Genomic DNA, 18,883 nt, shown 5'->3' with positions numbered 1-18,883 from the left:
GGATGTCTGGTTTTGCTCATGTAACAAAAAAATGTAGATAAAATATGACAAATATGTTAAGACATATACTTACATCATGCAACTTGTAAACCAATTTTATTTGGTTTCATGAAAAATAAAGAAAAAATGAAACATCTAATATTTATGCACATGAATCTTCTGGTAAACTGAAACAAATGTAAATTTATGTATCCTGACTCTATAGACAAGAAGTAAACTTGTAAAAAATTAAAAAAAAAAACCTGCATGACCATCAGTATAGAAAAGGCTCAGTAAATTATGGGATATTCATGTAATGACCATCATTGCTTTTGTCCACCCAGTATTCTACTGTCTTCATAACAGACCTTCATAGTTCGTCCTTAGATTGATATCATCCGGGCTACTTATCACATATCCCTGGCCACTTCAGTGATCCAGGAATAAGTAACCCAAATGTCCAACAGACGTCTTCCCTGGGATCCATCTAATTAGAGAAGAAGGGGAAGTCTTTCCTTCCTTGAATATAAAGTCATGAGAACGACAGACTGAAGTCATTTGTGTCCATGTTCTCTGCTAACCCAGGTGGGGGGAGGATTAATAATTTGCAGCTGGCAAAAAATTAAGTCCAAAAAGAGTGACTTGATGATGCTGAAGTCCTTTGTTTCTATAATCCTAAGTCCTGCTGTGTAGTGTCCTTCCTCTGTTTTGGTTACACGAATCATGAAGCTGTATTCTGCATTTTTGAAATCTAGTTCAAGTTGAGTTTCAAGAACCTTCATCCAGGGGCGCCTGGGTCGCTCAGTTGGTTGGACGACTGCCTTCAGCTCAGGTCATGATCCTGGAGTCCCAGGATCGAGTCCCGCATCGGGCTCCCAGCTCCATGGGAAGTCTGCTTCTCCCTCTGACCTTCTCCTCACTCATGTTCTCTCTCACTGTCTCTCTCTCAAATAAATAAATAAAATCTTAAAAAAAAAAAGAACCTTCATCCAGAAATCTGACTGACATGATAATATTCTACAGAGCCAAAAATATTTTTAAAAACTATTTTAAGACAACAAAAAATGATCATGGAATAAAATAAAATGTACTTTATTACAAAGTAAAATGTACACAGGATGCAAAATGTGTCTTGTATGTGAGCACGTGTGTGTGTATGTGGCCAAGTATATGGATATGTCTGGAAGAGACGATCAGACTTAAAAATGATTATCAATTAGGAGTAAAACTACAGATAAACTTCTCTTTTCTTCTTTTATTAATTCTCTTCTGAATGCTATTTGTCCTTTGTTATTTCTTTTATCTTTTTCTTTATGATTGTTTGTATCTTATGAAATTTTCCATTCATGCCTTTGTATTTCTAGTCTAAGTTTTTCATACTGATTCATAAAAGTTCATTATATATCATGAATGTAAATATTTGTTGATTTTCATTGCAACAGTATTTCCATTTAGTCATTATTTTCTGTTTTATGTTCGTAAGTTTTTACTACTATGCTTTTTATCAGAGCTTCCATCACTTACAATATTTTCTTCCATTCATAGACCAGCAATTGGTAACCATATGTTTCCTATAGGATTTTGCTATATTTTACTTCATATTTAAATTTTTTTTAAGATTTTATTTATTTATTTGACAGGGAGAGATCACAAATAGGCAGAGAGAGAGGACGAGGCAGGCCCCCTGCCAAGCAGAGAGCCCGATGCGGGGCTCGATCCCAGGACCCTGGGATCATGACCTGAGCCGAAGGCAGAGGCTTCAACCTGCTGAGCCACCCAGGTGCACCCATATTTAAATTTTTAATTCATATAAGTTCATTATAATGATACAATCTAATCCTAATAGTTAAAACATTTTAAGTGTTATAATGCATTAAGCACTATGCTAAGATGTTCACATATTTCTTTCATTTATCCCAACATCTACTTATTAAATTCATTTTATAGATGAGAAAACTGAGGCTTAGACATGTTAAGTAACTTGTTATTAACTGGCAGAGCCAGGATTTAAATGCAGGTATTACTAACTCCCACAACAACACTGTCAAGGATATGACCTATCTATCTCCTTTTTCTGATTCACAAAATTCCTGTTTCAAATTACAATTGGGGAGCTATATTTTTCTGAACATACAGTTGTATATTTCAACAAAAGAAAGACTTTTTTATATTTTATGGTACTTTATTTCCAAGAATTATTCTTACAGGGCTAACCTGAAATTTCCCATATTATTACTTTGTAGACCCATCCAAATGAGATGATAAAAAGTTGGGGCTGCCCAGATCTGAGGAAAACACAGGCATTTTTCTTTAACCAACATAAAATGACATTTGTTCTTTATTGCACAGTAAAATGTTCTATAACAGAATTTTGATTGGCTAATCTGACAATTCTCAACAACCCCTCCTTCCTATTCATTTATTCTGTGATTATTTAAGGACTGTTGTATGATCCAGAAAAAAACACAACAGTTGGAGATAGATACCAATCCTAAGAGTTTGCAAACCAGTTATTATGTCAGATTCCTATTATTAATCACTTCTGACTTATAAATATTTGGTTATACTAATATTCAGTATATGAATACAGCATTTTTTTTTCACTAAATAATAGTGAGTATCATACTATCCTAAAGCCATGCAAAGTTGGTTTGGCTTTTCTTCAATATGACCTCATATTTCCCATTCTACAAGTTCACCAAATAAACCAAGTTTTTAAAAACAAAAACTTTTCTCTTTAAAAATTATAATTTTAACAGTTTGAGTCCTAAAATTTTAGAAAATGATTTTTTTAATTCCTCATGAGAAAGGTATGGTAGCTATTGAAGCTAGGCTTAAATATCTAAAGGACACATGTCTCTTAAAAAGTGGGCAAAAGGAAATGGTCCAATTTCAATTTTCTGCATGTGGCTGTCCAGTTTTCCCAGCACCATTTATTGAAGAGGCTGTCTTTTTTCCATATGATCTCCCTGATATGAGGAAGTGGTGATGCAACATTGGGGCTTAAGTGGGTAGGAGAAGAATCAATGAAACAAGATGGGATTGGGAGGGAGACAAACCATAAGTGACTCTTAATCTCACAAAACAAACTGAGGGTTGCTGGGGGGAGGGGGTTTGGGAGAAGGGAGTGGGATTATGGACATTGGGGAGGGTATGTGCTTTGGTGAGTGCTGTGAAGTGTGTAAACCTGGTGATTCACAGACCTGTACCCCTGGGGATAAAAATATATGTTTATAAAAAATAAAAAATTAAAAAATAAATAAATAAAAAATAAATAAATATATTTTTTTAAAAGTTAAAAAAAAATAAAATAAAAAAATAAAAAATTAAAAAAAAAAAGTGGGCAAAAATACTGCCTTGGTGCAAAACCTCATGGGGTCCCTGACTTATGGTTGCACCACCTTAGTGATGCAAAGACTCATCAATGATTCAGGAGGTTTGAGGCTGCTATCTCCATGCTCAAGAACCCATCAACCTTTAATGTTTGTTGATAATTTCATTATGGGCAGCACAAAAAGGATATTCTCAGGTCTTCTGCAATCAAAATTCCTTTTTATTTATTATTATTCAAAAATAAATTTTCCTTATTTCCAATGTGGTTAGTCTGATATACAATTAGTACAGAAATGGCAGGTCAAATGTGTGTTTCTTTTCCTGTGACTCTCTTTAAAATGAACTGGGGTCCTAGTTACCTCCAATAATGCTAACAAGGTATCTTTTTAAAGTTTATGAACACATGAGTTTTTGAATACCTGATATGTCTCAGTCACTGTGGTTCTTACTCTCACTGAAGCTCAAATTATCTCAACTTATGCTCTGTCCTCATTTTTAACTGAAGACAGAGAGCACTGCATCCAGAGCTCCTTCCCTGCAGGAGATAATGAGATGCTGATAAAACCTTGTGATGTGCCAACAAACAAACAAAAAATTCAGTAAGAATAAGAAGAAAGTATATGTTTATACTTAGAGGGTAAAAGGCACTAATTTTAAGTCAAACTTATTTCACAGAAAGAGGTCAGGTTAGAAAAAGAAGGCATCTGGGAATCTAAGACAAGAAGAGATTTAAAAAGATGTTTTCAGTGGGTTCGCTTTAAATAAGAAGCTCTCATGGGGGTTTTGATTGATAAAAACAGCAGGATAGAGTAAAAATAAAGTTTGACAAATCACCAACAAAAAAGCAGATTATACTTACAACAGCTCTCATTTTAATTTATGAGCAACAGTCAACAATCCTGAGAATTTTTTTTTCTTGAGAAGCTGTTTCTAAATCATGTGCCTGCTAGTCAACCTTCTAATACTTACCCTGCAGGAAGTCCCTTACCTGTGGCACTCTGAAAATACTAGCCTCTTTTTTGCTCTTAGTAAACAGTACCCCGTTGATATCTTTCAAAAGCATTTCTATGGAGCCATCGCCTTTTTTACCCCCAATTTCCTGTCCCATCCTTCTAACACCTAAATGAAATTGCTACTCTAAGTCCAGCTCTTTTGCTCTTTTCAACTATTTTCCTGTAAAATTTGTTTTCTCTTATTATTTTTTCTTCTATTTCTCCTCAAGGCACCATCATGATCCTAATTACCTCAACTCATTTTTATTCCCCTTGCTTTCTTATAGGCAACCAACCACGTACATTTGCAATTAACTTCTGTTGAGCCCCTTTTATAAACCAGATCATCTCCATTATTAATTTGTGGTACACCAACCCAGGTTCTCAGGGTTTCCTACAATAAAACTTGTGGTAGCCTGTGTCATTTTCATCTTCTGCCTAGCTATCTCATATTACCAAATAAACTCCTTCAATTTTATCTTCCCATTTATATGGCCCATTTATATGAGGCATCCCACATAGTCTACAACATAATCACATGCCATAACGGTTACATGGCTTTTCAATAGCTTTTTATGCTTTCATGTTGTCTTCCCAAATGAGTAATAAAATAATTTATTTTTTATATATGATAAAAAGAAAAAGAAATGGCATACAGATCCTTTACCTCTTTGGTTGGGTTTATTCCCAGGTATCTTATGGTTTTGAGTACAATTATAAATGGGATCAATTCCTTAATTTCTTTCTACCAACTCACTGTTAGCATATAGAAATGCAGCCAGTTTCTGTTCACTGATTTTACATCCTGCAATGCTGCTGAATTCCTGTATGAATTCTAGCAATTTGGGGGTGGAGTCTATAGGATTTTCCACATAAAGAATAAGGTCATCTGTGAAGAGTGAGAGTTTGACTACTTCTTTGCCAATTTGAATGCTTTTTATTTCTTTTTGTTGTCTGACTGCTGAAGCTAGGACTTTTAGTACTATAATGAACAAGAGTGGTGAGTGTGGGCATCCCTGCCAGGTTCCTGACCTTAGGGGAAAAGCTCTCAGTTTTTCTCCATTGAGAATGATATTTGCTGTGGGATTTCTGTAGATGGCTTTTATTATACTGAGGTATATTCCTTCTATTCCTACACTGTGGAGAGTTTTAATCAGGAATAGATGCTGTATTTTGTCAAATGCTTTTTCTGCATCAGTTGAGAGGATTATATTTTTTTATTATATTATTATCTTTCTTTTATTAATGTGATGTATCACAATGATTGATTTATGAATGTTGAACCACCCTTGCAGCCCAGCTATAAATCCCACTTGGTCATGGTGAATAATTCTTTTAATGTACTATTAGATCCTATTGGCTAGTATCTTGATGAGAATTTTGGCATCCATGTTCATCAGGGATATTGGTCCGTAATTCTCGTTTTGGTGGGGTCTTTGTCTGGTTTTCAGATCAAGGGATGGAGGTAATGCTGGTCTCATAGAACACGTTTCAAAGCTTTCCTTCCATTTCTGTTTTTGAAACCGTTTCAGAAGAATAAGTATTAGTTTTTCTTTAAATGTTTGGTACCCCTTGGAAGCCATCTGGCCCTGAATCTGTACTCAAAAATATGCTGAACACTTAAGAAAGAAATTTAGGAAGACACAAAGAAATGGAAAAAAATGTTCCGTGCTCGTGGATTGAAAGAAGAAATATTGCTAAAATGTCTATGCTACCCAGAGCAGTCTACACATTCAATGTAATCCCTGTCAAAATACAATCAACATATTTCACAGAGCTGGACCAAATAATCTTAAAATTTGTATGGAACAAGAAAAGACCCTGAATAGGCAGAGGAATGTTGAAAAAGAAAACCAGAATTGGTGGCATCACAATTCCAGACTTCAAGCAATATTACAAAGCTGTCATCATCAAGACACTAGGGTACTGGCACAAAAACAGAAAAACGTAGATCCATCGAACAGAATAGAGACCCCAGAAATGCACCCTCAACTCTATGGTCAACTAATCTTTGACAAAGCAGGAAAGAATGTCCAATGGAAAAAAAGAGAGTCTCTTCAACAAATGGTGTTGGGAAAATTGAACAGCCATATGCAGAAAAAATGAAACTGGACAATTTTCTTAAACCATACACAAAGATAAGCTCAAAATGAATGAAAGACCTAAATGTGGGACCAGAATCCATCAAAATACTGGAGAAGAACACAGGCAGCAGCCTCTAAGACCTTGGCCACAGCGATTCCTTGCTAGACACATCTCCAAAGGTAGGGGAAACAAAAGCAACAATGAACTATTGGGACCTCATCAAGATGAAGAGCTTCCGTACAGTAAAGGAAACAGTCAACAAGACTAAAAGGCAACCTATGGGATGGGAGGAGATATTTACAAATGATATATCAGATAAAGGGTTAGTATCCAAAATCAATAAACAAGCTTATCAAACTCAACACCCAAAAGACAAATAATCCAGTCAAGAAACGGGCAGAAGACATCAACAGACATTTCTCCAAAGAAGACATACAAACGGCCAACGGACACATGAAAAAATGCTCCACATCACTCAGCATCAGGAAATACAAATCAAAACCACAATGAAATACTACTGTACACTGGTCAGAATGGCTATAATTAACAAGTCAGGAAATAACAGAGGTTGATGAGAATGCGGAGAAAGGGGAACCCTCTTACCCTGTTGGTGGGAATGCAAGCTGGTGCAGCCACTCTGGGAAATGGTCTGGAGGATCCTCAAGAAGTTAAAAATAGAAGTATTCTATTATCCAGCAATTGCACTGTGTGGTAGTTACCCCAAAGATACAAATGTAGTGACCCAAAGGGGCACCCGCACTCCAATGTTAACAGCAGCAATGTCCACAACAGTCAAACTGTGGAAAGTGCTAAGATGTCCATCGACAGATGAATGGATAAAGACAATGTAGTATACACATATATATACCACATCATCTTTATACACACACACACACACGCACACACACACACACATACACATATACACACATACATACAATGGAATACTACTCAGCCATCAGAAAGGATGAATACTTACCATTTACATTGACATGGATGGAACTGGTGGGTATTATGCTGAGTGAAATAAGTCAGTCAGAGAAAGGAAATTATCATATGGTTTCACTCATATGTGAAATAGAAGAAACAGCACAGAGGATCATAGGGAAAGGGAGAGAAAACAAAATGGAAAGAAATCAGAGATGGAGAGAAACCATGAGAGATTCTTAACTATGGGAAACAAACTGAGGGCTGGTAGAGGGGAGGTGGGTGGGGGAATGGGATAAGTTAGTGATGGGCACTAAGGATGGCACTTGATGTGATGACCAATGGGTGTTAATGGAACTGATGAATTACGGAACACTACATCTGAAACTAATGTTGGCTAATTGAATTTAGATGAAAAAGTAAATAAATAAAAATAACATTTTAAAAAAAATTTATTTGAGAGAGAGGGAAAGAGAGAGAGAAAGAGTGAGCACAAGTGGAGGATGGGGTAGAGGGAGAAGCGGACTCTCCACAAAGCAGGGAATCCAATGTGGGACTCGATCCCAGGACCCCGGGATCATGACCTGGGCCAAAGGCAGATGCCCAATCTACTGAGCCACCCAGGTGCCCAAAAATAATAATAATCTTTTAAAAGAAAGAAAAGCACATTGGCTGTTGAGAGGGAAAAAGACTGATAAAAAGGTTAGAGGATACCAGGAATTAGAAAAAGGAAAATAGTAATCTAATTGTGTGGAATGGTGAAGAACAAACAAACTATAAAGCAGCCTATGTGTGTTTAGTTTTCAGGCCCAAAAAGAGCTTCTATGGCACCCCTGGACAAACTGGAAATAGGAACCTCTTATCAAGACACTGCTGGAAACTGTTTTAACATACAAACAAATCAGTGATGTCTCCGAAGTGGAGGCACCCCTTCAAGCTGAAGCGCACCACTTAGAAATCTCTGAATAGCAGCTTTTTTTTTTAAATTTATTTTTTATTTATTTTCAGCGTAACAGTATTCATTATTTTTTGCACCACACCCAGTGCGCCATGCAATCCGTGCCCTCTATAATACCCACCACCTGGTACCCCAACCTCCCACCCCCTGAAACCTTCAGGACCCTCAGATTGTTTTTCAGAGTCCATAGTCTCTCATGGTTCACCTCCCCTTCCAATTTCCCTCAACCCTTCTCCTCTCTAACTCCCTTTGTCCTCCATGCTATTTGTTATGCTCCACAAATAAGTGAAACCATATAATAATTGACTCTCTCTGCTTGACTTATTTCACTCAGCATCATCTGTTCCAGTCCCGTCCATGTTGCTACAAAAGTTGGGTATTCATCCTTTCTGATGGAGGCATAATACTCCACAGTGTATATGGACCACATCTTCCTTATCCATTCGTCCGTTGAAGGGCATCTTGGTTCTTTCCAGCCTTTTTTAATACCTTATAACTATGCCATCATTGTAAACTCATGTCTGTCTGCCTGGGCCTTTTCAAATTTGTTTCCAAATTTGTTTCCAAATTTCTTCAAACTTCAAATTTCTTTCCAAATTTGTCAAAGAGATAAAATAATTCCTACTCTAACTTCTTCACTTAATACTGCAGAGAAAAGAGTAGTCAACAACCCAAGCTGGTGTGACACGCAGGCTGGAAAGAAATCAAGGTGTGATAAAGAACAAAACTTTAAGAACATCTCGAACCACAGGAATTAGCAAGTGCTAAGGTGTTTGTTGTTATGTTTGTGTTTTATTTTGTAATTGCTTTGGGCGGTTTTGTATCACTCATAAAGTGATTGTGAAAAAAAGAAAAGTTATAAAAGCTGAGATAGATGAAGAAAAGGCAAAAGAACTTGTCTATTGCATCTTCTGCAAGATAAAGGAGGAAGGAAAAACTTTTCTCATGGGAAGATATATTACAATATCATTAATAGCCAAGGATTATCATTTAGCATGAACTAAGCACTGTGTTTAGTATCTTCATTAGTCTGTTCTTTTTAGCAATTCTTTAAAATAGACACTAATACTAGCCCATTGTGCAGATGAGAAAAATGAAAAGCAAAGGCAGGATATAAAAACAGATTTTCTAACTCTAGAGGCCCTTCTTTAACAATACAAGGCTGTATCTTAAACAGTTGCTTCACAGGAGATGAGCATTACAGTCTAGCAGGAAATAATACTGAGATGCACTTATTAATTCAATTGGAATGAATCCAGGGTACACATATGCAGTAATTCAAATGCTAGGAAGCAAAAAAGCTTGATGTACGTTCCAATTCAGCATGAAAACAAAAATTCTTTAGACACTATACAGTAAAAAAAAAAAAAAAAAAGTCGAGCTTTAGGAACAAACTACAAATGCTGTGACACTGCTTTTAAAAGGTGATTAATAGGAGCCAGTCTTGTAAAGGTTGGAGAGAGTTGGGGATTTGGGCTGTAGAACACAACTGTGAAACAGAAAAGTGACAATGTGGGAAGAGTGCTGACCACCTGCCAAGAGATTTTCATTATGTTACAGAGAGATATTATTGGTACTATATGAAAGACAGCTGAAGACATGATATAGCTGTCACTTGCCAGGTCACTTCAGTGTAGAACAGTTAAGGAATGTGGTTTCAGTCTGGAGTGCAGGGACACCACAGTGCCTCCTAAAAAGAGAACCACTAGTAAAAATAAAACATAAATGCCCAAGGACATGTCACAATAAAAGGGAGGAAGGCACAGTTGTTGGGCCACCTTCAAGACCCCACATACAAGGCAGAAAGGAGAGAAAACAAGAAACATCTGTACAAACGAAATAGGGACAGTTTCCCAGGGAAGCAAGAGCAAAGAGAGAACACAGTGAGTATGGGCAGACTTAGATACAGTTCAAGAAAATGGATTTCAAGTTGCGGCGGTGGGGGGGGGGGAACGTATTTTTTAAAACTAAATTAAAAAAATAAATACAGTAAGGAATTAATAAATTCTACAGAAAAAGTACTGAAATGTGTGAGGGGTGAGTGAGGAACAGCTCTGTGTACAGGAAAGCAGACAGAGGGAAGTAGAAGCTTTCCCAGATACCATTCTCAAAGTAGGATCCTCCAGACTAGTAGTATTAACCCCTGGGAACTCGACAGAAATGAAAATTATAAGGCCCCAGCTAGGACTTATGCAGTCAGAAACAGGGAGGGGGTCTTCAGTCTGTGTTACAATAAACCTTCCAAGTGATTGTGATGCGTATTCAAGTTTGAGAACAAATTCTCTATGGAATAGATAGGAGAATACAAGTAAAGGGAATTCAGCTGAATTAAATGACAAATAGAGGGTGGGGAGGACAGAAAGAAATGACCATTGAAGTTTACAGTTGCAGCCCATGGATTCTCATAGAAATCAAATTTCACATAATCTTAGTACAAAAAAGAGAGCTTAGTATGATTGGGAGGAATGCAGTGTAACTCAAGAAACTACATTCTTAACTATTTAGAGCATCTAGTAAAACTTCCTATGCTGATGGAAATGTTCTACACCCGCACTGTCCAATGTGGCAGCTGCTAGACCCATGTGGCTATTCAGCACTTGAAATATGACTAGTTCACCTGAAAAACTCAATTTTTAATTTTAATGAATTTTAATTACTTTAAATGGCCACATGCAGCTAATGGCTACTACATTTGACAATATAAATTTAAAGCTAATTTTGTATCAGTCGATGGGACATGAATAATGCCAACATGGACTTGTATTTGTGAACATATTTAGTAATAAATAATCTACAATGGAAGACATGTGATCATGTAAATGAACTGGGGTTTGAACAGTATCACATTTATACATGTAGCTGCTCAACATCCAAATAAACATAAAAGAAGGAAGCATTTAATATCTATGCTCTGCTGATTTGGTCCCTTCCAGTGTTGCCTTAGACAAAAAGATAATAGGGCTCAAAGTAACTGCATGTTATCCAACAAAATATACTTAGAATCACTTTGCAAAATATAGCATTTGAAACTTTATATTTAGATAACTGCTGTCAGATTTATGACAAAACCAGATACAGATGGAGATGGTCTTCAGAATGACTAGATAAATGTGTAGGTGAAAGTACAGTGGAATGCAAAGTAAAAACCCATATTTTGGTAACAAACTAAAAAAAATTAGTAGAATTTCAACAGTGTAGACAGAGAATAAATTCTTATTGAAAATGGAGAAAATCTAATAAAAATATATATTCAAGAGGAAGAATGAACTATCTTACTTTCAAGAGTTCATACTGTGAAGGAGCAAGTTAAAATGGCATAAGAAATATACTCAAGGGAAGGAGAATATTGAAATGCGTTGAAGAACAAAATGAATACTTCTATCGTAGAAGCATTTAATGAGTTGGAGAAAAGATATTTTAAAATAGAGGTTAAGAAATTGTAAAAATTGGAGCAAAAAAGTAGAAATCAAAGAGCAAGTGAGCAGAATGTGTAGAATAAGAGCCAAAGTGATGAGCAAAGAGGTCATACAAGAATAAAGCACAACCTAGAGACAAGTTACAATGTTTGAGAAGAAATCATTCTGCTTTACAAGATTAAAGAAGACAACTGAAGATGCTGAAGGAGAAATAGTCGATAAGAAATAATTGATAATAGCTGATAAAAAAAAGTTTTTCAGAGTTATCTCTCTGCCTTTCCCTCTCTCTCAAACTCTCTCTTCTTTAAACAATGAGTTCAAAGATAGGAAAAGATACAGAAAGGTGTGGGTGAATCTTCAGATGACAAGGGATAAAAAGGCTGTGATATTAATACATTGTCTCCATGGCTCAAAAGCAACCAGCATGATCAACTGCTAGTAAGACCTGACACCTAATTACTGGGAGGAAAAACAGATTTACTAGCATATCATAGTTTTAAAAATGTGTTAAGGAAGGTCTTAAAAAGCAAAGATCATTGGGGCCACTCAACCGTGACTGTAAGTTCTAAGAAAGAATATGGCTGCCCTGTTAGTAGTAGACCATAGAAGAAACAAGATGAGATGGCGCACTATCACTAGAGAATGGATATTTGAACAATTTAAGTGAAATAACAGTCCCAAACACAGGAGGGAGATTGGGAACATATTCATTGTTTTGGGTCAAGAAACAAATTTCTGTTAGATACATGATAGTTTTTTGTTTTTGTTTTTGTTTTAATTCTTGAGATCATGGACAGAGTTCCACACAAATATATATAATCTGGTAACATCATATACCCATGAGATAAGAAAATCTATATTTATTTAACTAGTCATGAAAGAAATTCAATAGGCAAGTAAGGGAAAAAAGCCACCTGTGGTGTTCCCTTTCCTTATGTATTATCTAGATCAGTGGTCAGCAACCTTTTTCTACAAAGGGCTAGACAGTAAATATGTAGGCTTTGTGGCTTCTCTTGAAAATATGAAGAGTTGGGTGTGAAAACCACTAACAACATGGAAATAAATAAGTATGGTTATTTTCCAGTAAAACATTATTTGCAAAACAACCAGCAAATTTAGTCTGTATGCCATAATTTGCATACCTCTGGTCAAGAGACTTTTTTTTTCAACAAAAGAAAGTCAAATTTAATAGGTGTACATACAGGGAGAGGGTAAGTTTCTGAGAGAAAAAAAGACAAAGATGTGAAACAGTAGTATACATGATAAACATAAATCAACCTCTGTCTTGAAGGTTTTTACTTATTCAACAATCATTATTTCAATAACGGGAAGAATGGAGATTAGAATTCCAAAACAGAGCATGCCTGAGAAATAAGAATAAGAATCCATAGTCATAAACAGAAAAATGTTGCCAGCTTATGTCTTGGCAACTCAAAACCATTCCTCCCGCTATGCTCCCTCCCTGTATCACAGGGACCAGAAGCCTGGGTATCTAACACATTTTCCAGAATCTTTTATCAGATTTGCAAGCCAAGGAGATGCTGAAGATTTAATATAGCTTCCCGGGCAGTGGAAGGCAGAGGTGTGGGCTTCTGCAGGTAAGACATTTTTACAGCAGCCACTGGGCATTTCCCTAAAAGTCACCTGCTTTGATGATACATGCAGTGCTGAAAATTGCTGGTGGTTTCCCGTGGGCTACAGAATTTCCAGACTCTCTGAAAGACTGTGGTCAAATGAACAGTTAGAGTCACTTCCCCTGAATTTCATTCCCTTAGTCTTTCCATGTGGTTTGGTAATACTAACATCAAATCTCTTCACTGCTTAAAATCTATAGAACAACACATCTTTTTTGACCAATCTCCAACTAATACCATGTTAGTATAGAACTGAGGATGTAACAGTAAGTGCATGAGCTAAGAAGATTATTTTCATATGCTTTAGATGGGAGAAGTTGTACAAATATACTGGTATATGGAAACAAAAGTTGCAGAAACAAAAGAATATATAGGGAGAATATAAAGAAGTATATCATTATAATATTAAGCAATGGTGAACAATTCCTAAAGCCAGTATTTTTATAAATTTGTTATTTTTAAAATGTGCATGTTTGTTTAGAACAAGTTATTTCACACTGTAAAATATAAAAGCTAATGGTATATAGTGAGCATCATCTTTGGGCATTGAAATTTTCTTTTCACAACTGTTAAAATCATCCTGCAGGGAAGACACTGTTATCCTCTTCTTACCCATTAAAAACCTTTGGGCTAAGAGAAATTAAAGAACTTGCCTAAGGTTATACAGCCGTTAAACGGCAAGGCCAGGATTTGAAAGAACTGCTTGGGTCCAACACTGGCATCCTTTCTGCTCTACCATGCCCAAAAGCCACTTGCATTTTTGGAGCTGGAGCCAAACTAGGCTGGGCTGAAGACCACAAAAGGATTACAGTCAGATAGTTTTCTGAAGATACATATTGAGATTGAAGTTATTCTTCCCTTCTTTTATTCACAAAATTTAGTTATTCAAAACTGATTTTGTACCAAGTAAACATGCCTGACGTGGTTCCTGATGGACCTTATATTTCAACTACAGCTGTAACAACACTAATGTTAATGGAGTATCTCCTGATGTAAAAATAAATGCACAGGGAAATAAATGTGTATATAACTTAAAAGCAAGTAAAAATCAAATAGCAAGGACTAAAAAACAAAGACCAAACATTCCCATTCCTTTACATGGAAATTAAAGGAAACATTTACTATTAAGATATAAATGTGTAAGCAAATTTATAAATACCTATCTAAGTAGGAGACTCTACAGGCTAATTAATAAGTAAACATACAAAGGAAACTCTTATAGATGCTTATTAAAGGAAAGATAAAAAGTACCAAGAAGTAACTGGCATGCATATATATGCATGCCAGTTTTATATATATATATATATATATATATATATATATATATATTTTTATATATATATATATATATATGGCTAATAATACACTAAGGTGGTATTAAAAAATCTATAAATATTTAAGGATCAAAAGGGCCTCTGGGAGAATAAAACATAATATAGAAAAAAGAAAGTGAAACAGGTTAAAGGAAAAATGAAAAATTCAGGATATCACACTTATAAGAAATTGACAAGCCTGTGGAAATAGTGTCTTAATATATAATGTAACACAGAATCACAACTGAAGTCTACAGCCAGAGTTGAGTACTCCCCTAGTATATCTAGAGGCAGAGTTATCTCTAAATCATCCCCCAGGCTAGGAGACAATACTCTGACTTAGAGACTGGCAAAGCAAGAAATATCATTTCAATATGTAAAAAGTATTGCTGGCTCATTTGAGACAAGTATTCTCCTATGCACATAACCACTTCTAAACTGATTTGTCTTAAGTCATTATACTTAATAATCTAAATCTATGTATCATGTTGTAAAGTTTATGCTTAGTTATTTAAACTAAACAGAAAATGTTTAGCTTTTCCTTTTTAAGTACAGGAACAACTGTGGGGTAAGTGTGTAGAAATAACTCATTCCATCACCCAGCAGCAAAAAAGTATGAATAACTTAACAAAGGACTATGATGAAAGCTAACACTCTAAATATGACATAAATTAAAATTAATATATAGTACCTATGAAAATTAATACACTGTATAAAGAGCTATACAAAAACCTTTGCACATTTACTAACTTAGCTAAACCATTATATACTGTGGCAAAGGGGAAAGCAACACATACTCAGAAAGTCTAATGAAAAAAACAGGGGGTGAAAAATTACTGCATTCTTTTTGTCACTTTAAATAAAGTTTTTAGCTCTTATAATTTTATGAGTTTATTATTTCTTTTGAGCTTTAACAATCTGAACATGCTAGGAAAAATTAATTGGCATCTGATCACTTACTGCTTACTCTCTTCTGATGTTTTAACCAAGTGCTCCATCAGCAGATGCATTTGAATTCTCATCAAATTTTCTTAGGCTACTGGTTTCTGCCACTGCAAAGTTTTGTGGATATAGCTGTGGAGAGAGTTACCTACAGCCTGTATGTGTACTCATATGTGTGTGCTTTTTTTATTAGTAGTACTATGGTAAAAACATTTGAGATCTATCTTCTTAAAACATTTTTAAATGCACAATACAATAGTGTTCATTCTAGGCACAATGTTATACCACAGATCTCTAGAACTTACTCACCTTATATAGCTAAAACTTTACACCCACTGAACAGCAACTTTCCATTTACCCTTCCCACCAGCCCGTAGCAACCACCATTCTACTCTAAGACTCTAGAAATTTGACTATTTTAGATACCAGATATAAGAGGAATCCTGAAGTATTTGTCTGGGGCTGGCTTATTTCACTTAGCATAACACCCTCCCTATAAATACATGTTGTCACATATGCAGGACTTTTTCCTTTTTAAGGCTGAATAATATTCCACTGTGTGCTTCTGTATGTGTGTGTCTGTGTGGACCCACCATACTGTATTCCATAACATGAATCTCCACCAACAAAATACAAGAGTTTAAATTTCTCCACATACACACCAACACTTTTTTTTTTTAATAATAGCTACCTCACAGGTGTGAGTGAATTCATTATGACTGATTTGCATGTCCCTCATGATTAGTGATGCTGAACATTAGTGATGTTGGCCATTTCTAGTTTTCTTTGGAGAAATATCAATTAAAATCTTTTCCTTGTTTTTAATTGGGTTGTTTTATTATTGCTATTTACTTACAGGAACTCTTTGTATGTTATAGATATTAGCCCCTTATCAGATAAATTATTTACAAATATTTTCTCCCATTCTACAGGATGCCTTCTCATTGTTGACTACTTCCTTTGCTATGCAAAACCTTTTCAGATACAGTTCTACTTGTCTAATTGTGGGGTTTTTTTGTTTTTTTTTTTTTTTTTTTGCTGAATTAAGGCATTTTATTTTCAGCTTTGCAATTTAAAAACTGTGAGACCCTGGGAAATTCACAAAATTTCCTTATCTTGATCTTCCCTTCTTAAGTGGGGGTACTGTATGATATCTAAGAACTATAAAAATCCTAAAATTTAGGAAAATAATTATATTCCCATGAATAAGATAAAACTTAGAAAGTGATTAGTTTCCAGATGTTAATTATTCATTGATTAACATATTAAGGTACTACTATGTATAAATCATAGTGAGATGAACGTCTATCTATCATATATGTACCAGGTATAATTGTTTTAAGGAAACTAATCAATCAAGAATATTCACTTATAAAATTTTTGTCCAACAGAAAAAAGCCAAATTCTATCAGACTATATCTTTTCTACTCCAATCATTGGCTTAAAATGATTTTTCTTAGAAAAGCAAGTTAGGAAATAGGATATAAAAATTAAATGAACAGACCTGTACCATTCACTGAAATATTCCATTTCCTTAAACAACCTTTGGTATTTCCATTGTCCATCAACTGCACATTTTGATCCTATTCTACCACTGGTAGAAACCTATTTGTCACTTGCAAAGAGTTTCAAAAATTTACTACCTACTGATTAAGAAAAAAGTTCTTTTATTTTGTCCTCACTGTAAGTCTTTCAAGCCTCGGGAAGTGCCTCTTAGTTCTAGTATTCTGATTTTGGTAAATAAGAATGTGTTGACCTTTCTCATACAATTTTTTATTTGATTTGCTTGGATCATATATTCTCTTCAGCATCATTTTTTTAAAAGAGGGTTTTCTTTAAATTTGTCATAGTAGCTTTGTGCAGTGGCAGTATTGTAGCCAATGAGGTTTATCCGAGGCGTGATTACTGCTAATTAAATTTGTCCTAGTATGGAAGTTTTCTCCCCCAACATGTTCAGTCCACTTTATAATTTACTGGATTATTCCCATCTCTAATTTTTCTTTTAGTTACAGATGTAAAAATGCAATGTTTTTGTGTAAGCACTGTGTTTTCCAGTTTATTTCTAAAATATTTCATGGCAAGAATTCTCTACCTCCCATTACCAGTCTGCTCTCTACCTTTTCTCCCTTGGTAATGGCATTTGTCCCACAACTCTTAACACCATCTTTAGGCTGATGACTCCTCCGCCATTTATATTTCCAAAATAATGCTGTCCTGAACTCCTATCTCACACAGCCAGTTACTTTCTTAACATCCACACGTGCAAGACTATTAACTTTGTCCAACTTCACACGTCCTTAAAAAAAAAAAAAACTTTCTTGATTCACCCCCTTCTACAATCTGCTTTTCCCCTGCCATGGGTTCATATCCTGAGTATACAATTTACGATCTGTGTGACCTTGGGCAAATTACCCAACATCTCCAGGTCTCAGCTGCCACATCATTGGATTGCCATGCAGATTAAAAAAGTTAATATAGGTAAAGTTTTTAATTAGGGCCTGGAACACTGAATGTAAGCTTTTTTTTTTAAAACCCAACAGCACAGAGATAACTACTACTGAATTACTCCCATCTGTCTGTCATAAGCTTATCAGAAGATATAAATTCATTACACCCTTCAGGAACTTCCTCAGGATAAAAAGGGAAGGACAAACTGAGCAGTATTTTTAAAGGTACATCCAGGAAAAAACAGGAATCACACATAAACAGTTATGTTTATTAATAATTCTCCATTAATAATTATATTCTTCTCAGGAACAGTACTTTACAAATTACAGTGATTTGTAATGTGTCTTATTGTACTTGATTTATACCAAAACCTTTCAGTAAAGGGATTACGGTATCCCTTTTATAGACAAAGAAATTGGGTTCCTAAAGATTAAGTAATGGCTGAAGAAACAAAAGAATCTAGGTCTTCTGGCATTGGTATGGCATTTAAATTGTGTTTGTGTTTACTCTTCTTTATGGTAACAGCCATTTGTAATATACACTGTACACTTCTTGGCAAAGAATGTACAATATTTCTCTTACTCTTCTTTTCCAAAGAAGACTCATATGGACTCCATCAATTAATTCTAGAACACCATTCTGTATTCCAATACATAATGGAGTCCACCTAATTTGACCACCTCCAAATAAAATTTGAGAGTGGAACTCTGAAAGTTTTCCAGTGAGGACCATAGGAAATAAAATTAGGAAAACACATTTTATCTTTCCATTCCTTATATCGAATTCAGTGTTAACAAACACAAGTACTTAACATCCACTGAATTTGAACTGAGAATCTACTATTCCTATCTGCCCA

General features: G+C 35.3%; 1 protein-coding gene, 1 long non-coding RNA gene and 1 pseudogene across 2 annotated transcripts in view; 2 read left to right on the top strand and 1 right to left on the bottom strand.

Moving 5' to 3' along the window:
* The window catches only part of IL1RAPL1 (interleukin 1 receptor accessory protein like 1), a 1,474,879-nt gene that overhangs the window by 1,308,567 nt on the left and 147,429 nt on the right, over window positions 1-18,883 (bottom strand). The gene's annotated exons all lie outside the window — the stretch shown is intronic.
* On the top strand, window positions 2,836-17,497 carry LOC116582694. Its single transcript, XR_004282494.1, has 3 exons — window positions 2,836-2,846; window positions 14,454-14,461; window positions 17,430-17,497. It is a non-coding gene; the product is annotated as an uncharacterized LOC116582694 (long non-coding RNA).
* Window positions 17,431-17,597, top strand: LOC116583729 (annotated as a pseudogene).

The sequence above is a fragment of the Mustela erminea genome, chromosome X, assembly GCF_009829155.1.
Source record: "Mustela erminea isolate mMusErm1 chromosome X, mMusErm1.Pri, whole genome shotgun sequence".
Classification (NCBI taxonomy): domain Eukaryota; kingdom Metazoa; phylum Chordata; class Mammalia; order Carnivora; family Mustelidae; genus Mustela; species Mustela erminea.
Note: the sequence above shows the minus strand (reverse complement) of the source record. Positions and strands in the feature narration are given on the sequence as shown.